Below are 17,794 nucleotides of genomic sequence, written 5' to 3' on the forward strand. Positions count from 1 at the left end.
AATCCTTTGAGTCACACTTAGCTATTGCAATGGTGGTCTTTTCACCTCCATGCTTGGTCCCACCAATCCATTCTCCATAAGACAGTGAGAGTGAACTTAAAGCACACCAAAAATGTGATTTTGTCACTCTACTGCTTGAAGCTTAAAACACTCACGCATCATCCTCAGGATGATTATAAAGCCCAGGGATGGTGGTGGGGGTGGGGAAGGAGTCTTGTCCCTGATTCTCTTTCCAGATTTATCTAGCTTTATATTCCTTCCTCCCCCTCTCCCATGCTTCTGCTATACTAAATTATTAGTAGATGGCTAACCACTTCATGCTTTTTCTTTTTCTTACTTCTAAGAAACACTTGGTTTTTTTGCCTAGAAGATTCACCCTCATCTAGTCAACTCATACTAAGGCTTCAGGTTTTAACTAGATGTATCAGCCTCTGGGAAGCCTGCCCTAAACCCCAAACAAAAAGTTAGGTTAGGCAACACTCCTCCACACAGAACTTGTTATAACTGCCATTTACTTGTCTTCCCCCATCTAGACCACTGTGTCCTGTAAAATATTGTTTCTCCAACCAACACTTTGCTGAAGGAATACATAGGTGGCTGTGTATAACAAAGGTCTTAGTGTTACTGAACCAAAATGGGTCTACTCGCCCATGCACAGTAAAGCCAATCTACTGACACTGGGTTGTGGTGCAAGAAAGTGCAGTGTTCATTGCACGGAACCAAGCAAGGAATCCAGGCAGCTAGTGCTTAAAAGACCTGAACTCCCTGATGACTTTCACGGAAAGGTTTTAAAAGACAGGGTGAGGGAGGGAGATTGTGGGGTATGTGATAAGCTCGTGGATATTCTTCTGGTTAGCTGTGGTGAGGTAAGCAGGAGTTAACATCATCAACCTTTTGGTTACAACCAGTCTATGGTCTACGTGCTGTGGGTGGCATACGGTTAACTTCTTCCACCTGGTGGGGGTTTCAGTATCTGCAAAACAGCTCAAAGGACATGGCTCAGAATATTATCTATAGCCCTTGAGGAGGAACTAAAAGCCCTTGACATGGTTTAATGGCTAAATTATTACTATTTTGTCTTGCTTGACTACTTTCCTTTATTTCCTTTTTTTTGAATTTTTGAATTTTATTTTATTTATTTTGAATTTTATTTTATTTATTTTTTTAAACAGCAGGTTCTTATTAGTTATCCATTTTATATGTATTAGTGTATATATGTCAATTCCAATCTCCCAATTCATCACACCACCACCACGCCCCCCCCCCCCACTTTCCCCCCTTGGTGTCTATACGTTTGTTCTCTACATCTGTGTCTCTATTTCTGCCCTGCAAACTGGTTCATCTCTACAATTTTTCTAGGTTCCACATGTATGCGTTAATATACAATATTTGTTTTTCTCTTTCTGACTTACTTCACTCTGTATGACAGTTTCTAGATCCATCCACGTCTCTACAAATGACCCAGTTTCATTCATTTTTATGGCTGAGTAATATTCCGCTGTATATATGTACCACATCTTCTTTATCTATTCATCTGTCGATGGACATTTAGGTTGCTTCCATGACCTGGCTATTGTAAATAGTGCTGCACTGAACATTGGGGTGCATGTGTCTTTTTGAATTATGGTTTTCTCTGGGTATATGCCCAGTAGTGGGATTGCTGGGTCATATGGTAATTCTATTTTTAGTTTTTTAAGGAACCTCCATACTGTTCTCCATAGTGGCTGTATCAATTTACATTCCCACCAACAGTGCAAGAGGGTTCCCTTTTCTCCACACCCTCTCCAGCATTTGTTGATTGTAGATTTTCTGATGATGTCCATTCTAACTGGTGTGAGGTGATACCTCATTGTAGTTTTGATTTGCATTTCTCTAATAATTAGTGATGTTGAGCAGCTTTTCATGTGCTTCTTGGCCATCTGTATGTCCTCTTTGGAGAAACGTCTATTTAGGTCTTCTGCCCATTTTTTGATTCGGTTGTTTGTTTTTTTAATATTGAGCTGCATGAGCTGTTTATATATTTTGGAGATTAATCCTTTGTCTGTTGATTCATTTGCAAATATTTTCTCCCACTCTGAGAGTTGTCTTTTCGTCTTCTTTGTAGTTTCCTTTGCTTTGCAAAAGCTTTTAAGTTTCATTAGGTCCCATTTGTTTATTTATTTATTTTATTTCCATTTCTCTAGGAGGTGGATCAAAAAAAATCTTGCCGTGATTTATGTCAAAGACTGTTCTTCCTATGTTTTCCTCTAAGAGTTTTATACTGTCTGGTCTTACATTTAGGTCTCTAATCCATTTTGAGTTTATTTTTGTGTATGGTGTTAGGGAGTGTTCTAATTTCATTCTTTTACATGTAGCTGTCCAGTTTCCCCAGCACCACTTATTGAAGAGACTGTCTTTTCTCCATTGTATATCCTTGCCTCCTTTGTCATAGATTAGTTGACCATAGGTGTGTGGGTTTATCTCTGGGTTTTCTATCCTGTTTCATTGATCTATATTTCTGTTTTTGTGCCAGTATCATATTGTCTTGATTACTGTAGCTTTGTAGTATAGTCTGAAGTCAGGGAGTTTGATTCCTCCAGCTCCGTTTTTTTCCCTCAAGCCTGCTTTTGCTATTCAGAGTTTTTTGTGTCTCCATAGAAATTTTAAGATTTTTTGTTCTAGTTCTGTGAAAAATGCCATTGGTAATTTGATAGGGATTGCATTGAATCTGTAGATTGCTTTGGGTAGTATAGTCATTTTCACAATACTGATTCTTCCAATCCAAGAACGTGGTATATCTCTCCATCTGTTTGTGTCATCTTTGATTTCTTTCATCAGCATCTTATAGTTTTCTGAGTACAGGTCTTTTACCTCCTTAGGTAGGTTTATTCCTAGGTATTTTATTCTTTTTGTTGCAGTGGCGAATGGGATTGTTTCCTTAATTTCTCTTTCTGATCTTTTGTTGTTAGTGTATAGGAATGCAAGAGATTTCTGTGCATTAATTTTGTATCCTGCAACTTTACCAAATTCATTGATTAGCTCTAGTAGTTTTCTGGTGGCATCTTTAGGATTCTCTATGTATAGTATCATGTCATCTGCAAACAGTGACAGTGTTACTTCTTCTTTTCCAATTTGTATTCCTCTTATTTCTTTTTCTTCTCTGATTGCTGTGGCTAGGACTTCCAAAACTATGTTGAATGATAGTGGCGAGATTGGACATCCTTGTCTTCTTCCTGATCTTAGAGGAAATGCTTTCAGGTTTTCACCATTGAGAATGATATTTGCTGTGGGTTTGTCGTATATGGCCTTTATTATGTTGAGGTAGGTTCCCTCTATGCCCACGTTCTGGAGAGTTTTTATCATAAATTGGTGTTGAATTTTGTCAAAAGCTTTTTCTGCATCTATTGAGATGATCATATGGTTTTTATTCTTCAATTTTTTAATATGGTGTATCACATTGATTGATTTGTGTATATTTAAGAATCCTTGCATCCCTGGGATAAATCCCACTTGATCATGGTGTATGATCCTTTTAATGTGTTGCTGGATTCTGTTTGCTAGTATTTTGTTGAGGATTTTTGCATCTATATTCATCAGTGATATTGGTCTGTAATTTTCTTTTTTTGTAGTATCTTTGTCTGGTTTTGGTATCAGGGTGATGGTGGCCTCATAGAATGAGTTTGGGAGTGTTCCTTCCTCTGCCATTTTTTGGAAGAGTTTGAGAAGGATGGGTGTTAGCTCTTCTCTAAATGTTTGATAGAATTCACCTGGGAAGCCATCTGGTCCTGGACTTTTGTTTGTTGGAAGATTTTTAAGCACAGTTTCAATTTCATTACTTGTGATTGGTCTGTTCATATTTTCTATTTCTTCCTGGTTCAGTCTTGGAAGGTTATACGTTGCTAAGAATTTGTCCATTTCTTCCAGGTTGTCCATTTTATTGACATAGAGTTGCTTGTAGTAGTCTCTTATGATGCTTTGTATTTCTGCAGTGTCCATTGTAACTTCTCTTTTTTCATTTCTAATTTTATTGATTTGAGTCCTCTCCTTCTTTTTCTTGATGAGTCTGGCTAAAGGTTTATAAATTTTGTTTATCTTCTCAAAGAACCAGCTTTTAGTTTTATTGATCTTTGCTATTGTTTTCTTTGTTTCTATTTCATTTATTTCTGCTCTGATCTTTATGATTTCTTTCCTTCTACTAACTTTGGGTTTTGTTTTTCTTTCTCTAGTTCCTTTAGGTGTAATCTAACCTTACACCAAAACGTTTATTTGAGATTTTTCTTGTTTCTTGAGGTAGGCTTGTATTGCTCTAAACTTCCATCTTAGAACTGTTTTTGCTGCATCCCATAGGTTTTGGGTCATCGTGTTTTTGTTGTAATTTGTCTCTAGGTAGTTTTTGAATTCCTCTTTGGTTTCTTCAGTGATCTCTTGGTTATTTAGTAACGTATTGTTTAGCCTCCATGTGTTTGTGTTTTTTACGTTTTTCCCCCTGTAATTGATTTCTAATCTCATAACACTGTGGTAGGAAAAGATGCTTGATATGATTTCAATTTTCTTAAATTTCCTGAGGCTTGATTTGTGACCCAAGATGTGATCTATCCTGGAGAAAGTTCCATGTGCACTTGAGAAGAAAGTGTAATCTGCTGTTTTTGGATGGAATGTCCTATAAATATCAATTAAATCTGTCTGGTCTATTGTGTCATTTAAAGCTTGTGTTTCCTTATTAATTTTCTGTCTGGATGATCTGTCCATTGGTGTAAGTGAGGTGTTAAAGTCCCCCACTATTATTGTGTTACTGTTGATTTCCTCTTTTATAGCTGTTAGCAGTTGCCTTATGTATTGAAGTGCTCCTATGTTGGGTGCATATATATTTATAATTGTTATATCTTCTTCTTGGGTTGATCTCTTGATCATTATGTAGTGTCCTTCCTTGTTTCTTGTAACATTCTTTATTTTAAAGTCTATTTTATCTGATATGAGTACTGCTACTCCAGCTTTCTTTTGATTTCCATTTGCATGGAATATCTTATTCCATTCCCCTCACTTTCAGACTGTATGTGTCCCTAGGTCTGAAGTGGGTCTCTTGTAGACAGCATATACATGGATCTTGTTCTTGTGTCCATTCAGCGAGCCTGTGGCTTTTGGTTGGAGCATTTAATCCATTCATGTTTAAGGTAATTATCGATATGTATGTTCCTATTACCATTTTCTTAATTGTTATGGGTTTGTTTTTGTAGATCCTTTTCTTCTCTTGTGTTTCCCAGTTAGAGAATTTCCTTTAGCATTTGTTGTAGAGCTGGTTTGGTGGTGCTGAATTCTCTTAGCTTTTGCTTGTCTGTAAAGCTTTTGATTTCTCCATCAAATCTGAATGAGATCCTTGCTGGGTAGAGTAATCTTGGTTGTAGGTTCTTCCCTTTCATCACTTTAAATATATCATGCCACTCCCTTCTGGCTTGTAGAGTTTCTGCTGAGAAATCAGCTGTTAACCTTATGGGAGTTCCCTTGTATGTTATTTGTCATTTTTCCCTTGTTGCTTTCAATAATTTTTCTTTGTCTTTAATTTTTGTCAATTTGATTACTATGAGTCTCGGCATGTTTCTCCTTGGGTTTATCCTGCCTGGGACTCTCTGTGCTTCCTGGACTTGGGTGGCTATTTCCTTTCCCATGTTGGGGAAGTTTTCGACTATAATCTCTTCAAATATTTTCTCTGGTCCTTTCTCTCTCTCTTCTCCTTCTGGGACCCCTATAATGCGAATGTTGTTGCGTTTAATGTTGTCCCAGAGGTCTCTTAGGCTGTCTTCATTTCTTTTCATTCTTTTTTCTTTATTCTGTTCCATGGCAGTGAATCCCACCCTTCTGTCTTCCAGGTCACTTATCCATTCTTCTGCCCCAGTTATTCTGCTATTGATTCCTTCTAGAGTATTTTTCATTTCAGTTATTGTATTGTTCACCTCTCTTTGTTTGTGCTTTAATTCTTCTAGGTGTTTGTTCTTTAATTCTTCTAGGTCTTTGTTAAACATTTCTTGCATCTTCTTGATCTTTGCCTTCATTCTTTTTCTGAGGTCCTGGATCATCTTCACTATCATTATTCTGAATTCTTTTTCTGGAAGATTGCCTATCTCCACTTCATTTAGTTGTTTTTCTGGGGCTTTATCTTGTTCCTTCATCTGGTGCAAAGTCCTCTGCCTTTTCATTTTCTCTGTCTTTCTGTGAATGTGGTTTTCCTTCCACAGGCTGCAGGATTGTAGTTCTTCTTGCTTCTGCTGTCTGCCTTCTGATGGATGAGGCTATCTAAGAGGCTTGTGCATGCTTCCTGATGGGAGGGACTGGTGGTGGGTAGAGCTGGCTGTTGCTCTGGTGGGCAGAGCTCAGTAAAACTTTAATCCACTTGTCTGCTGATGGGTGGGGCTGGGTTCCCTCCCTGTTGGTTGTTTGGCCTGAGGCGACCCAGCACTGGAGCCTACCCAGCTCTTTGGTGGGGCTAATAGCAGACTCTGGGAGGGCGCACGCCAAGGAGTACTTCCCAGAACTTCTGCTGTCAGTGTCCTTGTCCCCACAGTGAGGCACAGCCACCCCCCGCCTCTGCAGGAGACCGTCCAATACTAGCACGTAGGTCTGGTTCAGTCTCCTATGGGGTCACTGCTCCTTCCCCTGGGTCCCGATGTGCACACTACTTTGTGTGTGCTCTCCAAGAGTGGAGTCTCTGTGTGGATGGATCTAGAGACTGTCATACAGAGTGAAGTAAGTCAGAAAGAGAAAAACAAATATCGTATATTAATGCATATATGTGGAACCTAGAAAAATGGTACAGATGAACAGGTTTGCAGGGCAGAAATAGAGACACAGATGTAGAGAACAAACGTATGGACACCAAGGGGGGAAAGTGGTGGGGGGGAGGGTGGTGGTGGGATGAATTGGGAAATTGGGATTGACATATATACACTCATATGTATAAAATAGATAACTAATAAGAGCCTGATATATAAAAAATAAAATAAAATTAAAAAAAATGTATTCAAAAAAAAAAAAGTGGAGTTTCTGTTTCCCCAGGTCCTGCTGAAGTCCTGCAATCACATCCTTCTAGCCTTCAAAGTCTGATTCTCTGGGAATTCCTCCTTCCGTTGCCAGACCCCCAGGTTGGGAAGCCTAACGTGGGGCTCAGAACCTTCACTCCAGTGGGTGGACTTCTGTGGTATAAGTGTTCTCCAGTTTGTGAGTCACCCACCCAGCAGTTATGGGATTTGATTTTATTGTGATTGTGCCCCTCCTACCGTCTCACTGCGGCTTCTCCTTTGTCTTTGGATGTGGGGTATCTTTTTTGGTGAGTTCCAGTGTCTTCCTGTCGATGATTGTTCAGCAGTTAGTTGTGATTCTGGTGCTCTCACAAGAGGGAGTGAGCGCACGTCCTTCTACTCTGACATCTTGAACCAATCTCCTATTTTCCTTTATTTCTAAATATTCTGACTTCTCCAGTTAATTTTATTCTTTGGAACTTGGGGAAGGCCTGGGAGGTTAAAGTTTTTCTACAAACAAGAAGCGGGTGGAGGACATGGGAGACTCTGTCCTGGGAGGGCCCCCCTGGGTCCTGCTTGGTTACATTAGTCAAACTGGAGGCTGGATGCTGCTTTCTTCTCACCATTGGACACACCCCGAGGTGAAGATTTTATTCCACTCATGACAAAGTACCACTTGTAGGGGACTGGGCTTATCACACATTTCTGGCCCCAAAGTAAGTTTACGCCTAAACTGGGAACCTTGAGACCTGTCAATTCTGTCCGAGAGTCTTAGCTCTATAGTTTTCCTTAGGCCACTTAGCTGGCCTCATGCTCTTATCCCATAACTGCTCTACCTTCTGCCCTACCCCATGGTTCCTCTCTCGCCCTTTCCCCTGTGCCATTTGAAATTCCAAAGTAAAGAGATTGCTTGAAATCCTCTACCTCCTCACACAGGAAGCTTGGCTCCTCTTCTCCCTCCCTTCTCAAGACACTGTTTTTCTTGCTCTTTCTTCAAATACCCCTACCCCCTTATAGGATAAGAATCAAGAGAAAAAATTTGAGGGACTTCCCTGTGGTCCATTGGCTAAGACTCCACGCTCCCAGTGCAGGGGGCCCGGTTCAACCGCTGGTCAGGGAACTAGATTGCACATGCTGCAAATAAAGACCCTGCATGCCGCAACTAAATATCCCGTGTGCTGCAACTAAGAGCCGGCACAGCCAAATAAATAAATAAATAATTTTTAAAAAAGAGAGAGAGAGACAGTTTGAATATTTTCCTTGTTCCTCACTGCCTTTTCCAGCCTGTTATGTTTCCACTCTCCTGCACGAAACCTTTGTGGAGATGCTGTTGTCATCTTATGTCACATCCCCTTGGTCCATCTATGGCTTCAGCTGCAGCTGTGTGGTCACTTCTGATGCACATTGATGACATCCCACATCAAAAGCCTGCTGCTATGACACCTGCAGCCTTTTCTGCCTCAGTTTGCAGGTGGGAACAATTTTGAATAGGTAGGAGAGGGTAGGGAGTGAATGCTCCCAGAGGCAGCCCTCTACTAGTGGGAGAGGAGTTAGTGGATCATGGCCCAGCCTTTCAGTCAGAGGATTCATTTCTGAAATGCATTCTACATGGTTCCTCAGAGGGCCTCCAAAGAGATTGACCCAGGTGCCCAGAGCAGTTACTCACCTAACACTGCACTCTTCACTGGCTCTCTCCTTCCCTCTCTTACTCCCCCAGCTCCCTCATTTTGGCTTGATAGGATCGATTCCCCAGTAAACTGCCAGTTCCTAGGTCCTCTCCTCTGGCTTTCTCCCCCTCTTCTTTTGAGGTTTTGTGTATGATGTAAACAAGAGATTCAATTTCACTTTTCTATATGACATTTTTTCCAAGCTCCACATTTTTAATAGTCTTTCCTTTCCTCACTCTTCTGACACGCCCCCTGTATTATATACCAAAGTTTCATATGTGTAAAGGTCTAACTAATGGGGTATGATTGTTTCACCAGTTAATTTTTCCATCCCTACATCAATGCCACATCATCTTTATTTTTTTCTCTCTTTGTAAAAATTGAAGTATAGTTGATTTACAATATTATATAAATTTCAGGTGTGCAACATAGTGATTCACAATTTTTAAAGATTATACTCCATTTATAGTTATTATAAAATATTGGCTAGGGCTTCCCTGGTGGCGCAGTGGTTAAGAATCCACCTGCCAATGCAGGGGAAACGGGTTCGAGCCCTGGTCTGGGAAGATCTCATATGGTGCGGAGCAACTAAGCCCATATTCCACAACTACTGAAGCCTGCATGCCACAACTACTGAAGCCCACGCACCTAGAGCCTGTGCTCCGCAACAAGAGAAGCCACCACAGTGAGAAACCTGCACACCGCAACAAAGAGTAGCCCCCGTTTGCTGCAACTAGAGAAAGCCCACGTGCAACAAAGACCCAACTCAGCCAAAAATAAATAAATAAATAAATAAATAAATAAATAAATAAATTTACAAAGAAAAAATAAAATATTGGCTATAGTCTCTTGAATTCATTTTTTAAAAAAATATTTATTTATTTTGGCTGCGCCAGGTCTTAGTTGTGGCATGCGGGATCTTTAGTTGTGGCATCTGGACTCTTAGTTGCGGCGTGCATGTGGGATCTAGTTCCCCGATCAGGGATCCAACCCAGGCCCCCTGCATTGGGAACATGGACTCTTACCCACTGGACCACCAGGGAAGTCCCAGCTCTCCATTTATCTATTTTTAAATGTCTCAGCGTTTTATAATTTCCTCTATATAGGTCACATTTTATTGGGGTTAGATTTTTGTTGAATATACTCTGATACTATGTTAGGTGGTATCTTTTTTTAAATTGAGGTATACTTGATTTTCAATAATATGTTAGCTTCAGGTGTACAACATAGTAATTCAACATTTTTATAGATTATACTCTATTTAAAGTCTTTTTTAAGCTATGTTTTTAGTTAATTGTTGGGGATACAAATGTTTATTAATATTATGTATATTAATCTTATATGTTTCATTGTTAAATTCTCCTATTATTCCTAATCATTTGTTTATATTCTTTTGTTATGGTATTGTGAAAAATCATGTCATCTGCCAACAATTACAGTTTTAGTTCCTCTTTTTTTGTTCTGTAATCCTCTAATCTGTTTTCCTTATTGTACTGCACTGGACAGGGCTCTGTCTGATACAACATGGAATAGAAGTGGGGACATTGGGCGCTCTTCTCAATTCTTAATTTGGAAATGAATCTGCTATTTCCCCATTTAGGATAATATTTGCTGAAGGATTTTAATAGTTATTGTTTATCAGGTTAAAGAATTCCCTTCTAGTTCCAATTTACAAAGAATTTTTATCCTGAATAAGCATGGGATTTTATTCAATGCTTCTTCTGCTTCTATTGAGTTGCTCACGTAGTTTTTCTCTGAATCTGTTTATGTGGTAAATTACATTTGTAGATTTTCTAATATTAAACCATTGTTGTATAACTGGTGTTGGGCTGCACCCTGCAGGCCTGCACACTTTGTAGTTGCCCAGTTAGTGACCGAAGAAAGAGCCTGGAGACAGGGACAGAGACATCAATGGTTTATCGGACAGGGGATCTTCCACAAAGTGTCCTGGAGTGACACCCCACTGTGTGTGGCAGATGGCCTGGAAGGACATAGCGGCTTTTGCTCTGGGGGGCGTGGTGGTGGGAATTGATGTCAGTTGGGCTCAGTTATCAGGGACTAATTAAGCCCTATGATTAATTGGATAGTAATGTGAGTGAAGCAGCGACTGGTTGAGCAGGAGATGTACAGAGAGCAAGAGAACAACCATCTTGAATGGCCTGACCATACAACTGGATAAATCCTGTTTGGTAGTGGTCGCTTCCATCCTCCCTCCCTCCGTATTTTCTTTCTTCCTTCCTTCCTTTCTCCCTCCTTTCTTTCCTTCCTCCCTTCCTTCCTTCCTTCCTTCTTTCCTTGCTTCCTTCCTTCCTTTCTTTCTTTCTGATTTTTCCCTCTATTTTCATTAGTGAAATAGGCTTGAAATTTCTTTGTTACAGTAGCTTTGATTTTTGCATTGGTGTTATGCTGACCTCAATGAATGAGTTAAGTAGTATTTTATTTCTTCAATACTCTGGAAGAATTTAACTTTTTTTTTCATTTCATTTGCCACTCATTCACTGGTTTTTCAGCTTCTAAACTTTTGTTCTATTTCCTATCTGCTGTTATCTTCACATTCTCCTTGTCTTTTATGGGTATATGCCATTTTAGTAGGGTTTCAGGAGTGAAAGGGGATAAATAACATGTGTGTGTTCAGTTTGTCATACCAAATCTGGTATCTCTATTTCTTTTCCCACTTATGCATTTATCTGTAAAGTTGGACTAATTGAGAGTTGATTGTATAAAGAGTAGATTCAGATCTGAGCTTGCATATTTAACTTTAAATTATTCATTTTAATGGAAGAACTAAGAAGCCTATATAACATAAAAGAGTACATAGTTGAAAAAATAATTTACCAATTCAGTAGCAATGAGCACCCCCAAAGCCCAGATAAGTAGGCCTCAAATACTATTTCCCATTAACAGTAATCAAGGAGGGCTTCCCTGGTGGCTCAGTGGTTAAGAATCCACTTGCCAATGCAGGGGATATGGGTTCGAGTCCTGGCCCAGGAAGATCCCACATGACGTGGAGCAACTAAGCCCGTGTGCCACAACTACTGAGCCTGCGCTCTAGAGCTTGCGTGCCACAACTACTGGGCCCGTGTGCCACAACTGCTGAAACCCGCATGCCTAGAGCCTGTGCTCCGCAACAAGAGAAGCCACCGCAATGAGAAGTCCGTACACTGCAACGAAGAGTAGCCCCCGCTCGCCGCAACCAGAGAAAGCCCGCGCACATCAACAAAGACCCAACACAGCCCAAAATAAAAATAAAAAATAAATAAATTTATTAAAAAAAAAGTAATCATGGATACCTGAAGAATTGTGGATGATTTCAGACCTGGGGCAAGAAGTAGACAAGATGAGGCTGCAACATCTTGTCACATGTGTCAAAAAGACTGTCATGTGAGAAATTACCTTGATGTTATGATGGCCTCTTAATATACTACATAACAAACAATCCCAGAGATCACAGAGCAGAATGGTTCACAGACAAAATTAACACCCTTGATTCATTTGGTTTATTAAATCAATTAAAAACATTTAGTGAGTAGCAATGGGAAAGAGATGTGGAAGGTTAATCCCTCTGGGGTAGGGTATAAACCGGTGGAAGACCCACTGGGTGTGAATCCTGTCTACATAATGTTCATCAGCCCTACCTTTCTCTCTGCTGCAAGGACTGGGATTGTGGATGAACAGGGAGGCTCTGCAGATGATGGTGGCTGGATTGCAAACACTCTTGCTCCCATCAAGGGGCTCAGGACATACTACCCCAAAAGATGGCACCTTGGCATATTGAATATTTTAAGCTGAAGGACTTTGAGAAAACAGCAGCAGCAGGAAGCTCACTCTCTCCTTCCCCCCTTGCCCTTCTACCCTGAAACATGTAGGTCATAAATCCTCATGTGATAGGTGCCCTACCTATGCCTGGAGGAAAGGAACATTCTTATCTCCAAAGACAGAGGAACTCGGAGAAGAATCTGTCCTTGTTAAATTTCCCCCAGTGTAGTACAATGACCTTATACTCCTCAAACTATTATTCCACCACAATGGTCCACTCTTCAGCAAACCCAGCATAAAATACTCAGGTGTGTTTCTTTGAGTCTTCATTTCCTTATGAAGTCTCCCATGTCCTGCAAAATTACATTAAATCAATGTGTAGGTTTTCCTCCTGTTAATCTTTGTCAGTTTAATTTTCAGACCCAGCCAGGGACCCTAAGAGGGTCAAGGAAAACTTTCCCCTCTCCTATACTCTTGTTGTAGGAACACAAGGGCAACAATTCCAGGCTACAGCTGTAGCTTGTCAATTACTGTGATTAGGCAGTTATGGGTTTTACCTGCGTGTGTCAGGCAGCGTACACAGAGTGCCACAATAGGTGTCACAGCAAATGACTGATTTAAGATTTTACAAATATTGAGTGTCTCAGAAGTATCTGGTGTTTCATGTGCCTCTTGTAGATTAGTATTCACCTACTTAGTCTGTCCATTGCTTCCTATATCAACAGATACCTGCTTTATTCATTAAGGCCTGCTCTACCTCACAAGCTACTCACTTCTACACTTAATTTCTTCTATCCTCCTTATTTGTTTCCTTCTCTTATTTTCCATAGCAGACCTGACTATTCTTTTTTCTTTTTTTTGGCCGCACCGTGCAGCTTGTGGAAGCCTAGTTCTCCGATCAGGGATTGAACCCGGGCTGGGCCCCGGCAGTGAGACAGTGAAAGCACCGAGTCCTAACCACTGGGCCACCAGGGAATTCCCAGACCTGAATATTCCTAAATAACATAGCAAACACACCTTACAAGGATTCAAGAGCCAATCTGAAAAGGCTCCCGCCAGCTAATGATGGGATAATTTGAGAATCAATAAGTATAATATCTGTAATGTTTGCAATGCATCAAATATGTTTAATGCCATGAGTTTATAACGACACTACAAATAAACAAACGTACAGAAAAATCTTTAAATGGTAACAATTGGACGATACTAGTGAACCAGGTTGTTGTGTTCAAAACTAGTCTCTCCTGTATGAACTATCCCACTGGGTAAACATTTAGCAGATCAGGGAGTTTCTCTTCCTAGAAGTAGCCTAGCTAGTAAATGAAGCAGGAATGATAGAATTAGAACATCATAGTTTTATAATGCCTAATGAATGAATGAATGGTTCTAGGCACTGAGCATTGAAGACTGCTAACAGAACCAAAAAAGATGACATTATGTACCTCTTGAAGGAAGAATACGATACCACATGTGAGGTAGTCTCACAAAAAATCAACTCTGATTCTGACTGAGGCTCAGTCAAGTCTACAGCATGACTTTCAGGTGTGGTCAATCATCACCTGACAACTTGTTAGAAATACAAAATTTCAGGACTTGCCTCGGACCAGAAACAGAAACTCTGAAGGTGGGGCCCCGCAATCTGTTTCAATAAACCATTCAGAAGAGACTCTGATGCCCGCTAAAGATTGAGAACCATTGTTCTAAATCCAATTTATAGGAAATACAGAGGAACATATTACACGACATAATAATGTAGGCAAAAATTCCAGACTGTGGAAAAATCCAGAGACAAATGACTCAGTTTCTTTAAATGTAAATTGCAAGGAAATGAAAAAGTGATGAGGAGGAAGCTATAGATTAAAATAGACTTAGGAAACATATGAACCAATTGCAAATTTTGCACCTTATTTGGACCCTAATTCAAATATGTAAACTGTATCCTTTTGAATTATGGTTTTCTCAGGACACATGTACCCCAATGTGCACTGCAGCACTATTTACAATAGCCAGACATGGAAACAACCTAAATGTCCAACAATAGATGAATGGATAAAGAAGATGTGGTACATATATACAACAGAATATTACTCAGCCATAAAAAAGGAATGAAATTGGGTAATTTGTAGAGATGTGGATGGGCCTAGAGTCTGTCACACAGAGTGAAGTAAGCCAGAAAGAGAAAAACAAATATCGTATATTAATACATATATGTGGAATCTAGGAAAATGGTACAGATGAACCTATTTGTAGGGCAGGAATAGAGACGTAGACGTAGAGAACGGACATGTGGGCACAGGGAGGGAAGAGGAGGGTGGGACGAATTGGGAGATTAGGTTTGACATAAATACACTACCATGTGTAAAATACATAGCTAGTGGGAACCTGCTGTTTAGCACAGGGAGCTCAGCTCAGTGCTCTGTGATGACCTAGATGGGTGGGATGGGGGGATGGGAGGGAGGTCCAAGAGGGAGGGGATATAGGTATACATATAGCTGATTCACTTCATTGTACAGCAGAAACTAACACAACATTGTAAAGCAACTTTACTCCAATTAAAAAAATAAAACAATAATAAAACACAAATATGTAAACTGTAAAAAACATAACATGTATGAGATAAGTGGAAATTTTAACACTGGATATTTGATATTTAGGAAATGTTAGTTCTTTTTAGGTGTGACAATGGCATTGAAGTTATATTTATGGGCGAAATGATTTTTTTCCATTTGTTCAAAATAAGATTGGATGGATAGGTGAAGGTATAAGTGGAAAAAAGTTGACCGTGAGTTGCTGATAATCGGGGCTGAGTGATAGGTACCTAGGGGTCATTATACCATTTTGTATACTTTTGTATATGTTTGAAATTCTCTATAGTAAAATGGTAAAAAAAAATTGCCTTTGACTTTGTGGGGCTTTGTGAGAACCCATGGGAAGAGCTTTGGTTTTAAATACAGAATCCGCAGAATGGGCCTTAGTTCTTCCATTTATTTTGTAGTGAGAGTGAGCTGGATAGCTGGGCAAATCGCTTCACATCCTCCTCCTCATTTTCTTCATCTGTAAAAAAGAATAGTCATAATTAAAGGATATAATGTCTTCAAATGCTTTGCAAAGAGCTTTGCAGATAGAAGCATCTAGTATCAAGTATCTGTGAATTCCTTAAAGCCCAATATGGCATCTTCTAATATTTCTTCAGCACAGTGTGGGGCATATATCAGTTGCTCCTTAAGTGTTTAGCCTCAGTTTTCTTATTCAATCAAATCACTATTTTTTAAATAAATGAATGGATGAGTACATTCCAAATTCTAGGTTTCAGACCTCTAGGTTGAATCATCCATTCAGTAATTAAGACCTAGAATAAATGAATAAAAGTAGGAGACACATCCTGACAATTATGATTTAATACATTCCATTATACATATTCAAATAGAATCTATTATATATATTATAGATTATATTTGCTCCCCTCCTTTCATGATGGCTACTAGGCTGAAAACAGTGGAAGGTGGAAAACTCTTGTTCAGTGTAGATTTTTCAATTATGGAGAGGATCTTTACTGAGATATAAAAATAAGCAAAGTTAAAGCTGGGACTTGGTTTTAGGTCTTCACCCTTGGAGCTTTTTTGGGTTCCACCAGAGGGCGCTCCATACCTCATGGCTTCGCTGAGGTGTGGGAGCCCAGCATGGAGCCCACAGGAGCTTATCTGGTAGGTATGCCGTCACTCCTTTAGCAAATGTACATTGAGCCTCTACTATGTGCCTAGCACGTTTAGGTGCTGAGGATACAGAGACGAAAAGACCTGGACCCTGCCCCCAAAGGACTCAATCTAGAGTGGAGACAGACATGTAAACAAGTAATGATGGCATAGTGCAGCAAGGGCCATAATAAAGGTGTTACAAGGTGTAAGGAACTATTAACTCTGGCTCCAGGGCTCAGGGAAGCCTTCATAGAATGTGAGCTTAATTTTGAAAGGCAAATAAGAATTCATCAGATGGACAAAGTAGACAGAATAGAGTGTACAGATATATACGTGAAGGTAAGAACACACATGTGGTTAGTTTGGCATGGCCAAGAGTGAGTTTCAAGGAGTCTGGAAAACGTGGAAGTGGGGCTGGATAGTTGGTGGGGCCGGATCATGAAGGGCCTTATTCCATGAAAAGAGAAGAGCCTCTTGAGTGTTTTTTGTTTTCTTCTTTCTTTTGGCCGTGCCACTCGGCATGTGGGATCCTAGTTCCCAGATCAGGCATCAAACCCACACCCCCTGCATTTAAAGGGTGGAGCCTTAACCACTGGACCTGCAGGGAAGCTCCCCTGTTCGTGTCTATATCCAGCTCAGTAACCACAGGAGCGATCTTAAGCTCTAGGAGGGATTATCCTCTCAACACAGTTACGCACAAAAGAATTCTTTAGTTTTTTGTCTTTGAAAGGCTCCTCAGGGAGCGCGTACACACTACACAAGATCTTCATTCTCCTGATTTTATAATCAGTGGCGTTTGATTACTCACTTTCTCACACTTTTTAGATTTGATCTATGTGACTTTTAGATGTGTTGGAGAATCAAACTAGCTCTCAAAAGCGTGAAGATTTGTCATTGTTAAGGATCTCAAAAAAAAAAAAATTGTGGTTCAAGCTGCTAAGGCAGTTCCAGAAGAGTCATTCTAGAAACGTTTGGAATAATGTCAGCATCATTAGAGTAAGAGCTTGCACTCAGGGTGACAGCTTTAAATGATCATTTTTTGCTCTGTCTTTGAAAGCCTCATTTCCTCTGCTTACTGCTAGTGTAGCCCAGCAGACACTGACACTCAGAGGGCGTATAACACGGGGGCAGGCTGGAAGAAAACAGCAACGTTGCCGAGAATTTTTCCCTGTCTTCCCCTTTCAGAAGCTGGAAGCTGGGGAGGGGGGAGGGGAACCCCCCAGGGGGCTGGGCAGGCGTGCTTTCTCTCTCTGGCTCTGACTCACCAGGGAAGACTCACATCCTGTTTGCCTGGACAAGCAGCGGGGCTGCCCTTTCCACCCAGAAATGCTTCTGAGTCGACAAGTCCAACCTGCTTGTTCCCTTGCAGGCAACAGGCCTCGATGGGAAATGGAGGGGAGCGCAGAGAGGCTGAAATGCCTTGGCTAACTCAGCACCTTTGCTGCTTCTCAGCATTCAATGGACCTGTGATGAAAAAGAGTGGTTCTGAGGCCTTGCGGCATCTGAGGTTTTCTGAGTAAGACTGAATTTTGAGGATGAAGCACGTTAAATCTTCGATGGTTAAGACTAGAAGGGTCCTTCGAAGTCAGTTTGTCCAACCCCCTCACTTTATTAGTGTGGAAACTGAGGACCCGAGAGTTTAAAGTAGGGTGACCCTACATCCCAGTGTCCCTGGGAAAGCCCTGTT

The sequence above is a fragment of the Eubalaena glacialis genome, chromosome 10, assembly GCF_028564815.1.
Source record: "Eubalaena glacialis isolate mEubGla1 chromosome 10, mEubGla1.1.hap2.+ XY, whole genome shotgun sequence".
NCBI classification, from domain to species: domain Eukaryota; kingdom Metazoa; phylum Chordata; class Mammalia; order Artiodactyla; family Balaenidae; genus Eubalaena; species Eubalaena glacialis.